This window comes from Cnephaeus nilssonii (assembly GCF_951640355.1).
Source record: "Cnephaeus nilssonii genome assembly, chromosome: 24".
NCBI classification, from domain to species: Eukaryota; Metazoa; Chordata; class Mammalia; order Chiroptera; family Vespertilionidae; genus Cnephaeus; species Cnephaeus nilssonii.
This window is the reverse complement of record NC_137095.1, coordinates 956549-980368: the sequence shown is the minus strand read 5'-3', so window position 1 is coordinate 980368 and position 23820 is coordinate 956549. Positions and strand designations below refer to the sequence as shown.

Sequence of the window (23820 nt, the reverse complement as noted above, 5' to 3'; positions counted from 1 at the left end):
CACTTGCCTGGCCTCAGGCAGAGGTCATAGAGGGCTCCATCCACAGCCCTAGCCTCAGTAAGAGGTCATAGATGGCTCCATCTACAAGCCCAGCCTCAGGTCGAGGTCATGGACGGCTCTGTCCTAGGCCTAGCCTCAGTAAGAGGTCTTTGAGGGCTGCAACCACAGGCCCGGCTTCCGGCAGAGGTCATAATGGGCTCTATCCACAGGCCCAACTTCAATCAAAGGACATAGAGTGCCCTGTCCACAGGCCCAGCCTCAATCAGAGGTCATAGAGGGCTCTGTCCACAGTTCCAGCCTCAATCAGAGGTCATAGAGGGCTCCATCCACAGGCAAAGACTTAGTCAGAGGTCATAGAGGGCTCTGTCCACAGGCCAGGACTCAGGCAGAGGTCACAGAGGTCTCCATCCACAGGCCCAGTCTGAGGCAGAGGGCATAGAGGGCTCCATCCTCAAGCCAGCCTCAGTCAGAGGTTATGAGGGGCTCCATACACAGGCCCAGCGTTAGATAGAGGTCATGGAGGGCTCCACCCACTGTCCTGGCCTCAGTCAGAGGTCATAGAAGGCTCCATCCACAGGCCAGGCATCAGGCAGGGGTCATAATGGCCTTTGTTCACATGACCAGCCTCAATAGTGGTTATAGATGGCTATGTCCACAGGACCAGCCTCAATCAGAGGTTATAGAGGGCTATGTCCACAAGCCAAGCCTTAGTCAGAGGTCATAGAGTGTTCCATCCACAGGCCCAACCTCAGTCAGAGTTCATAGACGGATACATCCACCGGTACACCCTCAGTCAGAGGGCAATAGGGGCTCCATCCACAGGCCCAGCCTCAGACAGAGGTCATGGAGGGCTCCAACCACTTGCCCGGCCTCAGTCAGAGGTCATAGAGTGCTCCATCCAAAGGTCAGGCCTCAGTCAGAGGTCATGAAGGGCTTCTTCCACAGGCCCAGGCTCAGGCAGAGGTCATGGAGGGCTCCATCCAAAAGCCTAGCCTCAGTCAGATGTCACAGAAGGCTCTGTCCACAGTCCCATCTTCAGTCAGAGGTCATGGAGGGTTCCCACCACAGGACCAGTCTTAGTTAGAGGTAGTGGAGGGCTCCATCCACAGTCCCAGCCTCAGTCAGCGGTCATAGAGGTCTACATTCACAGGCCCAGCCTCAATCAAAGGTCGTAGAGTGCTCCATCCGAATGCCCATCATCAGTCAGAAGTCATAGTGGGTTCCATCCACAGGCCCGGCCTCAGTCAGAGAACATAGAGGGCTCCGTGCACAGGCCCAGCCTCAGTCAGAGGTCATGCAGGGCTCCAACTACAGGCCCGGCCTCAGGCAGGGGTCATGGAGGGCTCCGTCCTGAGGATACGCCTCATCAGAGTTCATAGAGGGATCCAACCACAGGCCTCCATCGGGGACTGGTTAGCGCCTGCAGCCATCTGACCAAGTCCCTGATCGGGCTTGGCGGTGGAACACTGCAAACCCCGATCACTGATGACGGACCAGGGCAGGTGGCGAGGGTTAGCGCCCGAAGCGGCCTGACCAATCCCCAATCGGACTGGTTAGCGCCTGCAGCTTGGTTCTCCAGTTTTCTGTAACAGTACTGGCTCCTTCCTGGGCCCTCAGACTGAAGCAGGGCCTTGCTTCTTCCCTCATCAGAGGCACAGGGGCTGGTGTTCGGCTCCTTTGGGACCACGGTCCCTTCACCAGGGACGTATTTCATCGCCCATTTAGAAAGCTCGCCTTCCTCGGGGGCTGCTGTTGTGGGTGTTAGATTTCCGGGGCAGTGAACTGATAGATCCTCCCTTCCCCCAACTGATGGGTGGAGAATGTCCTAAACTCCACCTGCAGCCCAAACACTCCTGAGCACCTAACCAGGCACCTTATATGGACTGTACATTGAACCACCAATCAGCACCTGCCAAATACCCTAAACCCCGAATCCTAAGTCCCTAATCATGTGCCTTACATGAAACCACCAATCAGCATGTGCCGAGTACCCTAAGCCCCATCCCTTCCCTTTCCTCCCCTCAAAAGGCGCCTTCACCTCTGCACATGTGTTCTCTTCCTTTGGGAGGCAGCCCGGCAGGGGTCTTCTCCTCTAATAAAGCCTGTGTCCGGGTCTCCAGCCCTCTGTCTCATCTTTCATGAACAAAGAGACAAGGGCTGGGCGCCCCCTGATTCAGCTGAGACGCTTCAACCACCCATGTTGCTCCCACGCATGGCTTCTGCCTTTGGTTCTCTCCCCCAGCGCCCTGAGACAACAGAAAAAGCCATCCTGTTCCAGAAAATTCAGAGGCAAATGGAGCCCCGAGGGACCCCGCCCAGGACTCTGACCATGAAGCCAGGGAGCAGATCCGGGATTTACATGAAGAATTTCCAGAGTCCTGGTCAGTTCCCAGATTGGCTGAAGGCTTGGATGTGAGCTCCGATGTGATCAGAAGGGTTTTAAAAAGCAAGTTTGTGTCCACATTCGAGAAGAAACTGAAGCAGGATCAAAAGGTCCCTCAGAAAGCTGGGCTTGCCCACTCGCTCCACCAGCTTCCAGGCCCTGGGGATGCCTGGGAGCTGCTTTCTGCAGGCCGCCCTGTGTCAGGAGCTGAAGCCTCATCCCAAAGCCATGGTCACAGCACAGCTTTTTTTAATTTATTTATTTATTTATTATTTATTTATTTATTTATTTTCACAGCATAGCTTTGAGGGCGACAGAACCGAATACTCAGAGTACAAACACCCTGAGGAGACAGAAGGGAAGGAATCAAGGAGTCCAGAGCCTGGAGAAGGAAAGCTTTGTGTCTGTTGCTGCAGCCCAAGGTCAGCACAGAGAGCTGCAGAAGTACTCCAGCAGTGGGTGAGAGGGCACCAGAGGCACTGACAGCGATGGATTGCCAAGTGCGAAGGAGCTGGAAGCATTGAAGGCAAGAGAAGTGGGTGAGCAGAACTTCAGCAGCAAGGTAGCACAGAGGGGGCGAGAGTTCTTTGACGACAATGGGAACTTCCTGTACAGAATTTGAACTGGAGCCTGGCTAGTGGAGGTGTCATGTAAAATACAGCTGAGCGAGCATATTGGAGCTGCCTGGATTTCTGTGTGTGAATGGTCCACCTTGGAAATGATGAGCCTGAAAATGGAAGGAGCTGCTTGGATTATAATCTGACAAGGGACAGTGAACTTCACAGGGCAGATGTATATGCGAGCAGCATGAATAACAGGCTAGGTGTAGTCTAGCTCTTGGAGCATGACTCCTGGTCTGACCATGTGGATATTCAGTACTCACCCTTCTTGTTTAGGCTTTCTCTGTGTCAAAACCAGCCTGTGTCACATATGTTAGGAGTTTGTTGTCTTTACAATATGTGTATGGGAGGAATTGAAAAGTGTTCCTTCTGACATCGTTTACTTCTTGATTAATGAACACTAACAGATCTGGAGCTGCTTAGTCAATTGGTAGTATTCATTTTGTGCAAAGTAAAGTGAAATGCAGCAAAAAAATAAGTATATACATATATTCATAGTCCATGGACATAGACAATATTGTGCTGAGTGCCTAGAAATGGTGGTGGGAGGGTAGAGGGAGGCAAAGGGGGATGAGGATGGGGAAAATTGGGTCTATTTGTAATAGAGCCAACAATAAAAAAGATCATTTGCCCACATGGCATGTCTCAGTGGTTGGGCATGGACCCATGAAACAAGGTATCTCTAGTTGGATTCCAAGTCAGGGCACTTTTCTAGGTTGGGGAGCTACATCCCTGTAGGGGGCATGCAGGAGAGAGCTGATCAATGATTCTCTCTCATCATTGATGTTTCTCTGTCTCCCTCTCTCTCTAAAAAATCAATAAAAAAGAGTTAAAATTGATTTGATTCAACACAACCAATTTGAGTGAAGACCATCACGTTTTCTCCCAGGTCCTCTAAGCAAAATCATACCTTTGTCTGCTTCGTAGAAGATATCCCAGGCATACCTGTGTTCAGGAACAGGAAGCAGCCTGGAGGAGGTCTGCCTCACCTTGGTGTGTAGTGTTAGAGTTCATTACTTCATGTTCGAAACGATTTCACTGCCCAAGTTCAGAAGATTTTGAGGGTACATTAATTGAAACTGGGGATAATGAAAACACATAGGCCTTATGATAGAACAGGAAGCAGCAGAGAGATAGAACAGGAAACAGCTGGCTCCTTTGACTCTCTAGAAACATTGTGGGGAAATAAATAAGCCAAAGCGAGGCTGCTGGTAGCTCACTGGGCATTGACAGTAAAGGAGGCCTTGAGCGCAGATTCAGGGGTTAGGCCAGGATGAGCTGCCACTGCTCATTGCTACCCTGGTTGCAGGTTGCGTGGGATCCCTGAAAATCTTAGAAGAGCCGGGCAAGGGTGGTTCAGTGGTTGAGTGTTAACCTATGACCCTGCAGGTCACTGATCAATTCCTGGTCAGGACACATGCTCAGATGGTGGACTGGATTCATATTGTGGTGCATGCAGGAGGCAGCGTATCAGTGATTCTCTCTCATCATTCATCTTTCTCTCTCTCTCTATCCCCCCTCCTTTCCTCACTGAAATCAATAAAAATATAGTTTTGAATATATATTTTAAATCAATTACACTTATATCAAAAGTTAAAAAATAATTAAAACTTGCCACTTCCCATTATTTTACTATTTTATCATGAATGTTCTTGAGTATATTTGTACCTAATGCATCAGCATGTTTGTAATAAAATATAATGATGTGCTACTGAAATATCCTAGCAGGCCAATGTTCAGTGCTAACATTATGTCATTTTGAAACTAATCATGATGACAGTATTTACCACCAGGAATAAATAGTGGAGAAGGTTAGAAACACAGATCTAACTTAAAAGTGTATCATGTAAGTGGGCATTAAATTGTGCATAAGATAAAATGTGAGAAAAACAATTTTCCTTCCAGTATTCAAAACATACTGTATAGTTCCAAATGGAAAAGAAACCAATTGAGTCCTTAAGGAACGGGTGAAGTGAGTAGAGATGTCTTAGATGCTGAACTGCCCTCCTATTGGTTAAATCCTAAATTCATTTGAAAAATTGAAAAAGTGAGTGCTCAGCAAGCCTTTGAGCCTGGGGACTTCCCATTGATCAGATCCTAGGACTTGCCTCACAGCATGGCCCCAAACGCCAGTCCTAGCTCCCACCTGAAACAAAGAAAAAGAAACTGGCTCCAGTCCCCAAGCTGGAGAAGGAGCCGACCCCTCTGGTAGTGCCGAAGGGAAAAAAAGAACAGCAAGAAGCGATTGGACATATTGATGAAGTACAAAATGAAATAGACAACTTAATGAACAAGCCAGTGAGGAGATTTTGAAAGTAGAACAGAAATATAACAAACTCCGCCAACCATTTTTTCAGTAGAGGTCAGAATTGATGGCCAAAATCCCTAATTTTGGGGTACCAACTTTTGTCAACCATCCACAAGTGTCTGCATCGCTTGGGGAAGAGAATGAAGAGGCGCTGCATTATTTGACAAGAGTTGAAGTGAGAGAAATTGAAGATATGAAAATAGGTTACAGAATAGATTTTTATTTTGATGAAAATCCTTACTTTGAAAATAAAGTTCTCTCCAAAGAGTTTCATCTGAATGAGAGTGGTGATCCATTGACAAAGTCCACTGAAATCAAATGGAAATCTAAAAAGGATTTGATGAAACGTTCAAGTCAAAGACAGAATAAAGCCAGCAGGAAGAGACAGCATGAGGAACCAGAGCGATTCTTTACCTGGCTTACTGACCATTCTGATGCAGGTGCAGATGAGTTAGGAGAAGTCATCAAAGCTGACATTTGACCAAAACCTTTATATATATATATATATATATATATATATATATATATATATATATATATATATTTATATTTGATTTTTTACAGAGAGGAAAGGAGAGGGACAGAGAGCTAGAAACATCGATGAGAGAGAAGCATCGACCAGCTGCCTCTTGCACAACCCCTACCGGGGAGGTGCTCGCAACCAATGTACATGTCCTTGACCGGAATCGAACCTGGGACCTTTCAGTCCACAGACCGACGCTCTATCCACTGAGCCAAACCGGTTTCGGCTTGACCAAACCCTTTACAGTACTACTTGGTTCCTGACATGGATGATGAAGACGGGGAAGGAGAAGATGATGATGATGCATGCACGAATTCATACACTGGGCCTCTCTCTCTCTCTCTCTCTCTCTCTCTCTCTCTCTCTCTATATATATATATATATATATATATATATATATATATATATATTAAAGCTTGTTTTAAATCAATACCACATATATCAAACTTTAAAAAATGTTTAAAACACGTTTCCAATTATTCAGCTGTTTAATTATGAATTTTCTTGAGCTCATTCATTGTTACTGTATCAGTATGCTAAAAATCTATTTACATGAAAGGCTAAGCAACCGCCCATCGTCCTCACTATGACCTGAAATGACCACCAGGGGGTAGATGCTCAACACATGAGCTGCTCAGTGAGTTATGGTTACTTGACAGCAGTGATTCACAGGTAACGCACCCCAGAACCAAAGAGGAGGGAGCCTGATTCTGAGTTGTGTCACCCAAGTACTGCCCTCTCGAAATCCAGGACACCTCGAGGGATGTCGGAGAGCCTGTTTCAGCCCAATCTCCACAGGCTAGGCCCTCATTTTGAAAGAGAGAAGGAGAGAAACAGCAATCATCTACCTCCTGCACGACCACTCCAGGGGATTCAGGAAGGCATGTGCCCTGCCCTGTAATCAAACCAGTGGCTAAGGGACCCCACCCATTACACAGATGCCCTTCAAGCCTCGGCACTGCTGGCCAAGGTGGGACTGTGAGAGGTTGGCACTAGGGAGTGCGGGGCTGATCTCACCAAGTCACGCCCCACCACACACTTTCGGATTAATTTAATTTCAATGTGCATGCATCCATGTACCTGGTCACTAGTAAAATATAATGATGTACTACTGAAATATCTTATGGCCATGTTCAATGCCATCATTTTGACAGTTTGAATGTGGTGAACTTGTCAACTACTGCTAACCTAGACTTCACTTAATGTATTAAATGCTTAGACTTAAAGAACACTGGTGGAGGAAGTTAAAAATGCAGATTAAACTTTTAAGTGTATGGTACAAGTGGGCTATAAATAGTACATAGGGTAAAAATTGAGAAAAAGTATATTGTTTTTAGAATTCAAAAGCAAGAATTCCATATGGCAAAGAAGTCACTAGAGTCATTGAGGAATGAGTGAAATTCAAACATATGTCTTAGATGCTGAAATATCCTCCTATTGGTTAGGATAATGAATTAATTTTACAGTAGAGAAAAATCCTGAGCAGACATTTTAACAAAGGAGATAAAGACAATGTAAAGAAATGCATGAGAAATGATCACCATCAAACATTTTTACAGAAATGGAATGAAAACAGAAGCAAGTTAACAATACTCGCTGAGAGGGCTAGTATTTAAAAAGATTAACCTTCACATGTGCTGGCAGGGTTGCAGAAAAATGGAATTTTCATTACCGTGGGTAAATATAACACATTCACTGACACTGGAACAGTTTGGTAAGTAACACATACACCTGTAGAAAGAACTCAACACAATATTCCCAACTGTTTTATTTATAAAACCCCAAACAAAGAAATCACTGAATCCATAGGCAGCTCAATAGTTAAAGTGGTTACCCATAGAATACAATATTTCCTAGAAATAAATATTTACATAAACATTAGTGTAGAATCTCAAAATATCTGTGTAGCACGAAGGAAGCCAGTGTTTCTTAAAGACAATACACCTTTTAGTACCAATAAAATTATGAAAAATATGAACTACTCTATTGTACAGGAAGGCAAATCAATGCCTGCATGGAGGGCTGGGAGGCAGAGAGATTACAAAAGGACTGGAGGTAAATAGAGGGTGTGGCAAAGTAGGTTTAATATTGTTGCTACTGAAAATAATACAATAATTAATAGAGAAGAACACAAAATATAAACTCTTCATGGCCACTGAGCCTCATTTTCTTGGGCGTGATCACATTAAGAGAAAGCTACTGGTTTGATTCCAGGTCAGGCACATGCCCAGATTGTGGGCTGGATCCCCAGAGTTGGGCATGATTCTCTCTCATTGATCACTCTCCCTTTATCTCTGTCTTTCTCTGAAATCATAAAAGTATATCATAAAAAAAACTATTGCCGTCAAATTCAATAGGAATGCTGACTACATACCAAAGACATCCTGGGACAGATTGCAGGGTTATCCTTCTTCTACCTTTGCCTTCATGCCTGTTGAGCAACGACATTACTTGAACACCCTAGAGGGGCCAGGGAATACACAATACAATTAGGTTGTTCTGCCAATGATGTCAGCTACACAAAACATTTTTGGAGGTCCTGAGAATGTCTGCACATAAAGGCCACAGAAGCCACAGGCCCCAGAACATCTGTGGCCTTATGTTCTGAAGAGACACTTATCATCTAATTTACTGCAGGCTTCCCCACTCACTATTGAAACAGTGTTTCTGTCCGAATTGTGGTTCCACCTCAGAGACTTACAACAAATGACACCAGTCTAAAAAATGTCAAACTTCCTGGCACGTGTCTCCTTTGCAGTACATGGAGAGCAGGTTCCCTAAACATTGCTGAGGCTTATGTAGTACATACTGTGAACAGAGAACATGATTCATATTGGTCACAGAAGCAGAGCAAAGGTCTCCTCTTCAGACTGACCTTTGCCCTCACCAATAATCGAGGCACTAGGCTGAAAATTAAATGCTACAAAGTCATATGGTCTTTCTTTTCAGGCCACTTGGCACATTAAGTAATAAGCGAATATTGGACAAAAAGTGATTTCCGGACATTATGTTGTCCCTTTCAAACCACATACACTTTTGGCTAAACACAATATCTATTCATCTCTACATGCTGAAAGATCACATTTGTGTTTGCAAATCATCTGTGGCAGTGAATAAAACCAAAATTAAAGGTACAAATGTAAAAATACCTTTTAAAAGATTCTAAACTGCAGCACAGGAGAACAAGGGGTTTGCAGGTTGGTGAATAAGAATCCCCCCAAATTTATCAAAGCATAATGTGAGTACCACTATGTCCCTGAGACAGGTGGCATTTCTTAGCTGAGAAGGCGTGCTCGGGATGAACCCTGGGTCAGGTCCATTTTCTCGTCACAGAGAAATGAATGAAGATACTGCCAAGAGCTTGGAGGAACCATAATTACTTCCAGCAGAAGTGAAAACACAGAATACATTCCCCTGAGCACCCAGGGGTGGTGACCTATGCACACTCCTCAGGTGAGTCAGGTGTTAGAGGTGAAATCTCTGCAGCGACAAAGAGACAGTGACATCATTGGGGTGGTAGGTGTGGGCATGTTAACAAGTACAATGCAGCTCCTTCAAGTCTCACGTGTACCTCAAATTTATAAGGAATCTAGCAGAGTGTATGTTCCCATAAAAGGGGTTTACATTAATGGAAAGGGTCTCATAGAGTCCCTTAAGTGTTCTTATACTAAGTGAGAAAAATAAACCATTCGCTGCACATTTATGGCTTTTCTCCAGTGTGAACTCGGTGGTGTCTAGTGAGGTGAGACCTTAGACTGAAATGCTTCCCACATTCACTACACTCATATGGCTTTTCTCCAGTGTGAACTCTGTGGTGAATAGTGAGGTAAGACCTTTGACTGAAGGACTTCCCACATTCCCTACACTCATATGGCTTTTCTCCAGTGTGAACTCTGTGGTGAAGTGAGGTAAGACCTTTAACTGAAGGACTTGCCACATTCACTACACGTATAACACTTTTTTCTAATGTGAACTCTGTTGTGTTTAATGAGAGCAGGGCTTTCTCTGAAGACCTTCCCACAATCTGTACACTCACAGGGCTTTTCTACAGTGTGAACTTTCCCATATTGTAGGTGGTTAAAGATTTGTCTGAACACTTTCCCACATTTATTAGACTCATTAGTCATATCTCCAGAGCAGAGACCTTTCTGATAAGCAACTTTCTGTTTCTGGCTGGCAGCTGTTTCACATTGAACCCACTGGTGATGTCTTTTTCCACCGAGACATTCCTGTGAAATCTCATTGTTACTGTGTGACTCCTCAGTGTTAAGAGTGGCCTGGTGATGGAGAAGCCCTGAGATGGCTGGGGAGTTTACCCCAAGCTCAGTACTAGCTTCAGGCACCCCAGAGAAGTAGAACCAGCAAGTTGTCACAAGCGAAGCACTCTCCATATCTTCTTTCCAAGACTTCTCTCCACTGGCATCCTTCTGCTGCTGGTAAGGGTTTGCACTGAAACACAAGTCTCTCACACATGCATCACTTAAGAACACATTCTTCTCAAAGTATGCCACTTGTAACTCACTCAAGTGCAAAATATCTTTTAACACTGAGAAGCACGGCTTACACAGACGGGTCCTTGGAGTGGCTGCAGCTGCCTTGGAAGCCCTGACCTGAGAATCTCCTACAGATACACTGTGCTCAGAATAGGCCTCCACATCATCCATTTTATGCCAAGGACCTGAAAACAGAGGAATGATGCGGAAATGAATGTTGACTGTGGTGACAAAGGGAAGTCCCATTATAAAACTGTGTTGCACAAAATACATTGGTCTCAAGCAACTGGCTGAAAATAAAAGACCTGAAAGATGAAGTAATAAGATTTATCTGTGAAGTTCTTGATCACTGAAGATCACAAAACAAGAAAGACTTCAACAGAAATAGAGCAAAAACATGGCAAGCACCACACGGAAAAGAAGCGGACTGTCCAGCTCATTCTGCTGCTAACAGCATTCAGTAGACCTTCTCTGCTGGTGACATGGGCAAGCTGTGCAGAAGGTTGGTTACAAGTAAAATTCAATAAACAAGTAGCTGGTGTTTGAGGGGTATTTAAGCTTGTATGTGATCCTTATAAGACTTACATAGGTCAATGTAGTAGTATGCTGCAGAAAAAGATGTGCAGAGGAATGGGTGATGTACAAAGGACACAAAGGCGAAGGCAGACAATGCTAGGAAGTCATCAATTAAATGACAAGTCAGCAAAGTGTCAAGTGTGGAAAAGAAAGGCATAAATGAGGTGTGGCTATTGGAACCTGCACTGAACACTGTTGTACAGGAACAGGTTCCTGGTATAATCTGAACATCATCCTTACATCATACCTCCCCCCAGTTGCCACTCAGCCGGGCTAAGCATCCTCTAGGACCATCCTGTATGTTCACCCTGGAGAAACCCAGAGTTCTCCCTGCACCTCCTTTTCTAGAAGTATGTACAAACTAAATATTCTGAGTATCAATGAAAATACAACAGAGGTGAGCAGCCATCACTTGCCCATAGCATTCAGCTTGCAATAGTATCCAGGGAAGGTAATATTACAAACAATAATTGGAGGGTCTTACAAGAACAGCCCCTGGTTCATGTATGTAAAGAAGATAACTGACACAGGGTCTTTATCGACAGGAAAGGTGTAGAATTGGAAGCCATGGATCTAGATAGAGTCACCCTCCTTGGAGTGAAAGAGCAGGAGGGACCCATTAAGTGGTCTGTAAGACTGCTGACACCCAGACTCTTCCTGCAGTTTCTGAGGCAACTGGTGTTAGGGAGGTTTATGGAGTCTATTGCTCAGGGCTCTTTGCACAGCTCAGCACTGGCAGCCACAGCCCATTTGATAAGACAGTGGGGGAAATTAGCTGAGCCCATGGTCTGGCTTTGACAGAGACAAGAGTGCTAAGTCTGGAGAATAAATAAGGAGTGGGCATCACCTCAGGACACTAGGAGAGATGTGAAGGTCTTACCTATGAATGATACAAGTGCAAACACTTTCAGCATCACATCACAGTACAGACGTCTCTGAGCCTCATCAAGGATCTCCCACTTTTGAGAGAAGGCAATGGCCAAGCACTCAAAGTTTATATCCTGCCATAATGAGCTCAGAACATCCCATGATAAGATTCTCTCTTGAGATTCCAAGTTCGCCACTCTCTAACCCCCACATCAGAGAAGAAAGCAGACCTTAGTCCCATTAAAGTCAATCTCTCCTTATATTCTTACTGATGCTGTGTCTTCCCACAACAATAAAGGCAGATGAACAGATACAAGTTACCTGTGCTCTCATCCTCAAATAGGAATCACACTGCCCCCTTTCAATAATAGTTGGTGTCAGGAACATAGGGTAGGAGGAGATGTTGCACATAATGGGAATGTGATGGATTTGACTCTGGTCTTGAAAGGCAACACCCATGTTGTCCTCCAAATGTTCCCTCCAAGACACCAAACATAGTAATGCCCATTACCCTTTAGACTCCAATCCCAGTTTGCTGAGGCCATCACTCTGCATTACCTGCTGCCCATAGTTCTTTGTTCCACACTTGTCTCACACAGCTTCATTCCCAGAGGCAAAACTTCACTGGTAACGCAAATAAGCCATGACGAGGACAGAGTGTTTTCTAATCAGCTTCTTCCCAAAATTGTAGTTCACCACCTCTGTAATACATTTCTCTCTCACCCTTCTCTCTTCTCCTTTCCCCATGCCAGTGGGGATTTTTAAATGCAGGTGACACTGATGTATGCTATCTCATTCCTAGTGTTCAGTGGGTCAGCCGTCAACAAAAAATGGCAGGTGGGCACATATATGGCCTCTAAGCTCTACATTTCTCATGTAGTATCACAGCAACCCATCTTGTTAGAAATTATCCTAAAATTCCCCATATCATATCATAAAGACACCATCAGAAATGGACTACCTTTTCATTCATTTTTACATCATTGTTAGTGTCCGGCCGCTTTGCTTTTAGTCAGGGACCACACTGATGTTACCATCCCTTGTGTGTGATTGTGCAGCTCAGCCCAGTTTCACCACCTGCCATATTGACATAGAGGGCACCTCCCATACTGTTCTCTGGGTCACTGCATTCTTTGCCCTCAAGAGAACCTTGGCTACTTGTCTTCACAGGTCCCTAGACTGTGCTGCTGTTCAGATGTGTGTGGACTGACTAGGTGATTAAAACATATATATTGATTTCAGAGAGAGAGAAATAGGTATATACAATCCTAACTAATAAAAGAATAATATGCAAATTAACCACCACTGCACGACACCCACAAGCCACACCACAAAGCCAATCAGTAGCGAGTATGCAAATTAACCCAACCAAGATTCCTCCGGGTACAGAGATAGCTGGAGGGAGGCTTGGGTTTCCCTGGTGATGGAGGAAGCTAAGCATTCCGCACACCCTGGCCAGCCCAGGCCTCCGCTTAAGGCTACAAAGTTTCAATTATAGAAGATAAATAAATCCCAACAAAAATGGTGGCACCCACGGAGCTGGAGGGAGCAGGAGGCTAGGGTTGCCCCCAGCAATGGAAGAAGCCAACCTTCTGCAACCCTGGCCTGCTTTGGCCTCAGCTTAAGGCTACAAAGTTTCAATTAAGGAAGATAAATAAATCCCAACAAGAAATGGCTGCCATCACTGAGCGAGCAGGAAGCTTGGCTCCACTCCAGGTTACAAAGTTTCAATTGTAGAAGATAAATAAATCCCAGATACCAGGGCCTCCACTTGGGTCACTGGGGGGCGTGGCCAGTTTCCAAACCACAACAGGCCCCTCGCCCAGCCGCCCCATGTCCCAAGGGAACCCCCACCCTGACCTGGCTTGGGCAAACCAGCTGGCCCACACCCATGCACCAGGCCTCTATCCTATCTAATAAAAGAATAATTTCAGATTGACCATCATGCCAACATACAAGATGGCTGACCCCATGTGGTCAAAGATCTGACCCCATGTGGACACAAGATGGCCACCACAAGATGGCCAGCAGGGGAGGGCAGTTGGGAGGGACCAGGCCTGCAAGGGAGGGCAGTTGGGGGCGATCAAGCCTGCAGGGAAGGGCAGTTAGAGATGACCAGGCTGGCAGAGGAGGGAAATTGAGGGCAAACAGGCTGACAGGGGAGTAGTTAGACATCAATCAGGCTGGCAGGGGAGTGGTTAGGGGGTGATCAGGCTGGCAGGCAGAAGCGGTTAGGGACAATCAGGAAGGCAGGAAGGCGAGCAGTTGGGAGCCAGCAGTCCTGGATTGTGAGAGGGATGTTCGACTGCCCATTAGGCCTGATTCCATCGGGATCAGTCTAAACGGGCAGTCGGATATCTCTCGAGGGGTCCCAGATTGGAGAGGGTGCAGCTGGGCTGAGGTACCTCCCCCCCTTGCACGAATTTCGTGCACCAGGCCTTTTGTGCACACACACACATACATGCACACACACACACACTAATAAAAAAAGTAATATGCTAATTCAACTGGGAGACCTTCCAGATATCCTTCTGGATAAAGCCGGGGGTTGGCTGTCCTGGAAACCACCCCCAAATGACCCTCAGACCTTTGCCCAGGTCTGCCACACACCCCAGCGGGTCCCCTCACCCCAATGGTGGTGTGGACAGCCTGCAAACGGCCCTCAGCCCAGGCCGGCAATGCACCCATTTGGGGACCCTCAACCCGATGGGGGCATGGCTAGCCTGCATACTATTCCAGTTCCTCACCCAGGCAGGCACTGCTCTCAGTGGGGACCCCCACCCCGATGGGGGCATGGCTGGCATGCAAACTGGCCCAGGCCCCTCACCCAGTCCAGCCCTGCCATCCCAAGGGGATCCCACCCTGATCCGGACCCCCTTCAGGGCACACCAGCCGGCCTCCACCTGTGCACCAGACCTCTACCTATACTAACAAAAAAGTAAAATGCTAATTAGACTGGGACACATTCTGGACGTCCTTCAGGACAAAGCCATGGTGGCGGGGGCAAGGCAGAGGCAGTTAGGAGTGATCAGGCCAGGAGGGGAGGGCATTTGGGGGTGATCAGGCAGGCAAGGGGGGGCAGTTGGGGTGACCAGGCCTGAAGGGGGGTAGTTAGGGGCGAGCAGGCTGGCGGGAGGACAGTTGGGGGCAATCAGGCCAGCAAGGGGGGCAGTAGGGGGGAGAAGGCCAGTGGCGTGGGGCAGTTGGGTACGAGCAGGCTGGCATCAGAGTGGTTAGGGGCGATCAGGCAGGCAGGCAGGTGAGCGGTTAGGAGCCAGTGGTGCTGGATTGTGACAGGGATGTCCAACTGACATCCTCCAAGGGGTCCCAGATTGGAGAGGGTGCAGGCCAGGCTGAGGGACACCCCCTAACCCCCGTGCATGAAACTCATGCACTGGTCCACTAATACACACACACACACACACACAAACACACACGCATACACTGAGTGGCCGGATTATTATGATCTCTGAACACATAATAATCTGGCCACTCAGTGTATATCGTACATAATAAAAGGCTAATATGTAAATTGTCCCCTTGACCTGGAGTTCAACCAGCAGGCAGGGAAGCCAACCACCCATGTTCCCTCCCCCTGGCCCCGATGGCCAGACACCACCCATTACCCATGCAAGAATTCATGCACCAGGCCTGTAATACACACACACACACACACACACACACACACACACACATACACACACACACACACACACACACACACACACACACACACAATGAGTGGCCAGATTATTATGTGTTCAGAGGTCATAATAATCTGGCCACTCAGTGTATACTAGTGATGACGAACCTGACACACGTGTCAGCACTGACATGCGTAGCCATTTTTGATGACACGCGGCCACTGAGGCGCCTGCATGGCGAGGATGAAACATTTGCTGCTCCTGAGGATGAAACATTTGCAACTAGTCTTGGAGCTAAGACTCTAGTCGCAAATGTTTCATCCTCCCCTATTAGACACTCTGTGCCAGAGGTCTGTAGGCCAAAACAACAGAAGTCTGGCACAGAGCATCTAGTTCTGGGACTTCCGGTTAAGCCAGGATCTTTGCCCTCACTTCCGCCGGCAGAGCAGGGAGCAGCAGAACGCAGCGGGGGACGCATCTCTGGGGGCCCTGCCATTACCAGTAACCAAATAACAGTTAACCACAGCAACCATTATCTACTGTTCTGGGGTGTCATGGATTTCTAAGCCATCATTACTGAGATAAGTGAGGGGGAGGCTGGGAGAGGCGAGGGTTTGTGGCGTGCTATGGGTGCCGTTTCCCGCCATTAGAAATAGCGCCAGCCATTTTAATTCACATAAGGAACACCATCTTGCTCCATAGTGCAGACTCCTTTTCACCACTATTACTGCTGTGCATCCTTATTAACCCCTATTTCTGCTTATTAACCCTGCCCTTTCCTAAAAGACAGTTATATGCACCATTTTGTGGTTAGTTAGGCTAGTTAACCCCTAATTGCCTGCAGGCCTAACAAGATATCTATAATTCTATCTTCTGTCACTGCCCCCCTGATGGAGAACCCAAAAAATAAAAAACTAAGGTTAAGTAAAGGAAGTGGTAGTAGCAGTGGCCGACCCTTTCAAGAGACATGGACCGAGATGTATGGCTTTTTAGAAAAAAATGGCAGATCATTTGGCGTTCTATGTACTGAAACGGTAGTAAGCAGAACATGGAATATAAATAGACATTTTGAAACTAATCATTCCCAGCTCTTGGAAAAAAGTGAGGATGAAAGGAAGGAATACATTTCCAGGCAGCTACACCTTTATAAGAGCCAATCTAATTCCATCCTTAAATTTATGAAAGGCTCTACAAATTTAAAATCTGCAAGTTTGAGCATTGCTCACTTTATAGCTCAGCATGGAAAAGCACTCAGTGAGGGAAAATTTATTAAAGAAACTCTCCTAAGATGTGCACCAGTTCTATTTCACGATATGCAGAATAAAGATGCAATTGTTAAGAGAATATCTGAGTTACCACTCAGTAGAAATATCATAAAAAAACGAATAATGAGACTGAACACAAACATGCAACATCAATTAAAGAGATACATAAGGAAGTGTAAATATTTTTCGATCTCTCTTTTTTTTCCAATTTTTTTTATTAAGGTGTTATATGTGTACATATCTTACCATTGCCCGCCCACCCCACTCCCATATATGCCCTCTTCCCCCCAGAGTTTTGCGTACATTGGTTATTCTTTTTTTTTCCAATTTTTTTATTAAGGTATTATATGTGTACATATCTTACCATTGCCCTCCCCACACCCCCCTCCCATATATGCCCCCACCCCCCAGAGTTTTGCATCCATTGGTTATTCTTATATGCATGCATACAAGACCTTTGATTGTTCTCTTATCTTCCCCACCTCTCCCTAACATTCCTGCTGTAATTTTACAGACTGTTTGATGCTTTACTACCTCTGTATCTATCTTTTTGTTCAACAGTTTATAATGTTCTTTATTATCCATAAATGAGTGAGATCATGTGGTATTTTTCTTTCATTGACTGGCTTATTTCACTCAGCATAGTGTTCTCCAATTCCATCCACGTTGCTGCAAATGGTAAGAATTCCATCTTTTTTATGGCACCATAGTATTCCATTGTGTAGATGTACCATAGTTTTGTGATCCAGTCATCTGCTGATGGGCACCTAGGCTGTTTCCAAATCTTAGCTATTGTAAATTGTGCTGCTATGAACATAGGGGTGCATATATCCTTTCTGATTGGTGTTTCTAGTTTCTTCGGATATATTCCCAGGAGTGGGATTACTGGGTCAAATGGGAGTTCCATTTTCAGTTTTTTGAGGAAACTCCATACTGTTCTCCACAGTGGCTGCACCAGTCTGCATTCCCACCAGCAGTGCATGAGGGTTGCTTTTTCTCCGCATCCTCGCCAACACTTGTCATTGTTGATTTGTTGATGATAGCCATTCTGACAGGTGTGAGTTGATACCGCATTGTTCTTTTGATTTGCATCTCTCAGATAATTAGTGACTTTGAGCATGTTTTCACGTGTCTTTTGGCCTTCCTTCAGTCTTCTTTTGAAAAGATTCTATTTAGATCCGTTGCCCATTTTTTTTTATTGGATCATTTGTCTTCCTTTTATTAAATTGTATAAGCTGCCTGTAGATGTTGGAGATTAAACCTTTATCAGTGATACCATTTGCAAATATGTTCTCCCATGCAGTGGGCTTTCTTGTTTTGTTGATAGTTTCTTTTGCTATAAAAAAGCTTTTTATTTTGATGTAGTCCCATTTGTTTATTGTCTCTTTAGCTTCCATTGCCCTAGGGGCAGTATCAGTGAAGAAGTTCTTTTGGCATATTCTGAGATTTTGCTGCCTGTGGATTCCTCTATTATTTTTATGGTTTCCCGTCTTATGTTTAAGTCCTGTATCCATTTTGTGTTTATTTTTGTGTATGGTGTAAGTTGGTGATCTAGCTTCATTTTTTTGCATGTATCTGTCTAATTTTCCCAACACCATTTATTGAAGAGACTGTCTTGATTCCATTGTATGTTCATGCCTCCTTTGTCAAATATTAATTGAGCATAGTGGTTTGGGTCAATATCTGGATTCGCTATTCTATTCCATTGATCTGTATGTTTGTTCTTGTGCCAGTACCAGGCTGTTTTGAGAATAGTGTCTTTGTAATACAGCTTGAAATCTGGTATTGAGATCCCTCCTACTTTATTCTTCTTTCTCAGGATTGCTGCGGCTATTCGGGGTCTTTTTTTATTCCAGATGAATTTTTGGAGAGTTCTTTCAAGGTCTGTGAAATATGCTGTTGGTATTTTAATGGGGACTGCATTGAATCTATAGATTGCTTTGGGTAGTACGGACATTTTAATGATGTTGATTCTACCAGTCCATGAACAGGTATGTTCTTCCATCTGTTTACGTCTTCCTCTATCTCTTTTTTCAGTGTCCTGTAGTTTTCCGCGTATAGGTCTTTTACCTCCTTAGTTAAGTTTATTCCTAGGTATCTTAATTTTTTTGGTGCGATGGTAAATGGGATTGCCTTTTTAGTCTCTCTTTCTGTAAGTTCACTATTGGTGTATAGAAATGCCTTAGATTTCTTGGCATTAATTTTGTATCCTGCTAAATTGCCGAATTCATTAAGTCTATTAGTTTTTTGACGGAGTCTTTCGGTTTTTCTATGTACAATATCATGTCATCTGCGAATAAAAACAGCTTTACTTGTTCTTTTCCAATTTGGATGCCTTTTATTTCTTCTTCTTTTCTAATTGCAATGGCTAATACTTCCAGTACTATGTCAAACAGGAGTAGTGAGAGTGGGCATCCCTGTCTGGTTCCTGTTCTTAGGGGAAATGTTTTTAGTTTTTGTCCATTGAGCATAATGTTTGCTGTGGGTTTATCATATATAGCTTTTATTATGTTGAGGTATGAGCCTTCTATTTCCACCTTGTTGAGAGTTTTTATCAAAAAAGGTGTTGGATTTTGTCAAATGCTTTTTCTGCTTCAATTGATATGACCATGTGATTTTTTATCACTCAATTTGTTTATGTGATGTATCACGTTTATTGATTTGCAGATATTGTACCATCCTTGCATTCCTGGGATAAATCCTACTTGGTCATGGTGTATGATCTTTCTGATGTACTGCTGGAGCCAATTTGCTAGAATTTTGTTGAGGATTTTGGCATCTATGTTCATGAGGGATATTGGTCTGTAATTCTCTTTCATTGTGTTGTCTTTATCTGGTTTTGGTATTAGGGTGATGCTGGCTTCATAGAAGGAGCCTGGAAGTGTTCCTGCCTCTTGAATTTTTTGGAATAGTCTGAGGAGGATAGGTTTTAGTTCTTCCTTGAATGTTGTTAAAATTCTCCTGTGAATCCGTCTGACACCGGGCTTTTGTTTGCTGGAAGCTTTTTGATGACTGCTTCAATTTCTTCCATAGTTACTGGCCTGTTGAGCTGTTTAGATTCTTCCTGATTGAGTTTTGGAAGGTTATATTTTTCTAGGAATATGTCCATTTCCTCCAGGTTGTCCATTTTGTGGGAATAGAGGTGTTCGAAGTATTTTGTAACAATCCTTTGTATTTTGGCGGGGTCTGTTGTTATTGTACCACTTTCATTTCTGATTTTGTTTATTTGGGTCCTCTCTCTTTGCTTCTTGGTGAGCCTGACTAGAGGTTCATCAATCTTGTTTATCCTTTCAAAGAACCAACTCTTGGTTTTGTTGAGCTTTTGTATTGTTTCTTTGGTCTCTATGTCATTTATCTCCGCTCTGGTCTTTATTATTTCCTTCCTTCTGCTTACACTGGGCTTTTCTTGTTGCTCTCTCTCTACCTCTTTGAGTTGTTGGGTTAGGTAATTTATTACCATAGTTTGTTTTTTTGTGTTTTTTTTTAATTTCTTTATTGATTAAGGTGTCACATATTTGTCCTCATTCCCCCATTCCCATCCCCCATCCCTCCCCACGGATGCCCCCCCTTGTTCTTAACCATTGGTTAGGCTCCTATGCATGCACACAAGTCCTTTGGTTGATCTCTCCCCCCTACCCCTACCCTCTCCTACCCTCCCTCTGAGGCCCAACAGTCTGATCGATGCCTCCTTGTTTCTGGGTCTGTTCTTGTTCATCAGTCTATGTTGTTCATCATTTCACCTAGATGAGTGAGATCATGTGTTACTAGAAATACACTTATAAGAACCGAATGTGAGATGAGCAATAATATTTATGCTGACAGGCAAATGAATCAGTCTATAGTGAGTTTCTATCTGGACCAACAGTTCTTTTGAGACCCAATTTCAATGTCCACCAGTTCCTTATGTGTACATGTCGGCACTGACTTTTCAGCTCTGGATGGTGGACCAATGGTGGTAATGCAGGTCTGACTCCCTTAGGTTTGGTCTCGCCCGAACGCAGGGGTGCGGCTTCACCTGGACCCCGGAGCGCATGGCCTCACCCGGACCCGGGGGCGCGTGGCCTCTCCCGGACCCAGGGGCGCGGCCTCACCCGGACCCAGGACCCAGCCTCACCCGGATCCAGGGGCGCACGGGCCTCACCCGGACCAGGGATCCAGCTTCACCCGGTCCCAGGGGCGCGCGGCCTCGCCCAGACCCGGAGGTGCATGGCCTCACCTGGACCCGGGATCCAGATTCACCCAGACCAAGGGACGCGTGGCCTCGCCCAGACCCGGGGGCACATGGCCTCATCCGGACCCGGGATTCAGCTACACCCAGACCCCGGGGCGTGTGGCCTCACCCAGACCCAGGACCCAGCCTCACCCAGATCCAGGGGCACACGGCCTCACCCAGACCCGGGATTCAGCTACACCCAGACCCAGGGGCATGTGGCCTCTCCCAGACCCAGGGGTACGGCCTCACCCAGACCCGGGACCCAGCCTCACCCGGATTGAGGGGCGCACGACCTCACCCGTACCCGGGATCCAGCTTCACCCAGCCCCAGGGGCACGTGGCCTCTCCTGGACCCAGGGGCGCGTGGCCTCTCCAGGACCCAGGGGCACGGCCTCACCCGGACCCGGGACCCAGCCTCACCCGGATCGAGGGGCGCACTGCCTCACCCAGACCCGAGATCCAGCTACACCCAGACCCAGGGGTGTGTGGCCTCACGCAGACCCAGGGGATAGCGGCCTCTCCCGGACGCAGGGGTGCGGCCTCACCCGGACCCGGGACCCAGCCTCAGCCAGATCCAGGGGCGCGGCCTCACTCGGACCCGGGACCCAGACTCACCCGGATCCAGGGGAGCATGGCCTCACCCGGACCTGGGATCCAGCTTCACCCGGACCCAGGGGCGCGTGGCCTCACCCGGACCCCGGGGCGCGTGGCCTCTCCCGTACCCAGGGGCGCACTGCCTCGCCCGGACCCGGGGACGCGCGGCCTCACCTGGACCCGGGTCTCAGCCTCACCCGGATCCAGGGGTGCGCGGCCTCACCCGGACCCGGGACCCAGCTTCACCCGTACCCAAGTGGGTGTGGCCTCGCCCGGACCTGGGGGCGCGCGGCCTCACCCTGACCCGGGACCCAGCCTTACCCGGATCCAGGGCTGCACGGCCTCACCCAGACCTGGGATCCAGCTTCACCCAGAACCAGGGGCGTGTGGCCTCAACCAGACCCCGGGACACGTGGCCTCTCCCAGACCCAGGGGCACACGGCCTCTCCTGGACCCGGGATCCAACTTCACCCGGACCCAGGGGCGCGTGGCCTCGCCCGGACCAAGGGCCGTGGCCTCACCCAGACCTGGGACCCAGCGGGGCTTCGTTTTCTTGATCCTAATTCCTGTCGGTCAATTCCCTCTCAGCAATTCCTTCCGCCATTTTCTCAAAGCTCCGAGGCGGCTGCCGTGGAACTTGCTGGGTGGCGGGCTCGGCGAAGCTCCAGTGCGCCCAGTGCACAGCGGCGGGCTGGTCCGAGGTCACTGCGGCGGCACTCGTGTCTACAGCAGCGACCAGTCGCCGGGCGAGCACACCTGGATCCGGAACCCAGCGGGGCCTCGTCTTCCTGATCCCAACTCCCATCGGTCAATTCCTTCTCAGCAATTCCTCCGGCCATTGTTCCTGGATGGTGTCTGCTCTGTTTTCCAGTTGTAGTTTCAAAATTGTTGTGGTAGGCAACAATCAGGCGTCTGCCCTATGCCGCCATCTTGGTCCTCCAGAAGATTCTTAAGTAACCTTATAAATGTGGTTCTGAACGCTGTGTCGTCCATTAGTTTACTTTCCTTCATCCCTTCTATTCGTGACCTGCTTTGGTGTCTTCACCTTTTGGCTGCCTCCCTATCACTCAGCTTCCCCAATCTCCCTAGGTGGTCGCTCTTGATACCCCCCTTTGCGGGCTGAGTGCAAAGTCTTGGTGTTGTTAAGCCTTGATTGCTGTTGGTACACTGGGAGGATTTGACCTCCAGTCCAATTGGCTGTGAGGATCAGCTGTGTCTATGCCAGGAGACAGCCCCATTCAACTAGACTTGCAAAATTGTAAAAGCCTCTGTGCTCAGCTTGGATGGGGCTGAGTTTCAGGGTGGAGACTACAGCCTTGGCTTCCCGTCATCCCCGCCCTACAAGGTTCCTGTATCTCAGTGTCCCTCTGTTCTCCCTGCAAACACCTCAGAGAGAAAAGCGCCCTGTAGTTTCGCCCGCTGCCAAACAGTCTAGTCTCTCCCCCAAATGAATCTGGATTCCCAGATTCTCGCCCGGAACTGGGTTTCAGTGTAGTCAGAACTGGGGCTCAGTGCAGTCTGGCGCTTTTGTCTCCTTCCAAGCAGGGCAATTCAGCAGCACAGTCAACAGACCATCCTCTGCGCGGATTCCCGTGCGCACCTCCGGTGCTCTGCCTTTTGCCGCTTCTCTGCATTTCCGCCTTACATCCCAGATTCCCCCAGTATGAGCCTGGCTTCCTGGGGTTTTGCCCGGAACTGGGGTTCAGTGCAGTCAGAACTGGGGTTCAGCACAGTCTGGAGCTTTTCCCTCCTTCCCGCTAGGGCAATTCAGCGGCACAGGCAACAGTCTGTCCTCTGCACGCATTCATGTGCACGCCTCCGGAGCTCTGACTTTTGCCGCTCCTCTGTGCCTCTGCCCCACAGCCCAGATTCCCCCAGCATGCGCCTGGCTTCCCAGGGTTTCACCCGGGACTGGTGTTCAGTGCAGTCAGAACTGGGGTTCAGAGCAATCTGGAGCTTTTATCTCCTTCCTGCTAGAGAACGCCGGCCAGGCCGTCAGCCGCCCCTTCCTCTCCTGCTCCGTCCTCCCCGCACGCGCGCGTGCTCGTGTCTCCGCCCGTGTCTCCATACCTCAGGCTTTTACGGCTCCTTTGATTTTCCTTGTGGTTTTCTCTTTCCTTCTAGTTGTGGGCATTTCAGTCAGTCACCTTTCCTGTGGTTCTGGATGATGTCCATTTTGACTTTTAGTTGTATTATTGAAATTGTTGTGCCAGGCTGTAGGTAGGAGTTTAACCTATGCCACGATCTTGGTTTCTCCTGTTTCTTGTTTTTTTTTGCAGTAGGGTTTTAGAGCTATGAACTTCCCTCTCAGGACTGCTTTCGCTGTGTCCCATA

The 23820-nt window shown here is 47.1% G+C and overlaps 2 pseudogenes across 2 annotated transcripts in view; one reads left to right on the top strand and one right to left on the bottom strand.

The window, feature by feature from the left end:
• Positions 1–6637, top strand: part of LOC307094991 (protein SET-like) — a 61623-nt pseudogene extending 54986 nt beyond the window's left edge. Inside the window, exons 2-4 of the transcript in view lie at positions 5161–5807; positions 6081–6141; positions 6633–6637. The product of the transcript in view is annotated as a protein SET-like (transcript). The remainder of the gene's footprint in view (positions 1–5160; positions 5808–6080; positions 6142–6632) is intronic.
• The window catches only part of LOC307095038 (protein SET-like), a 345435-nt pseudogene that overhangs the window by 61925 nt on the left and 259690 nt on the right, over positions 1–23820 (bottom strand). The gene's annotated exons all lie outside the window — the stretch shown is intronic.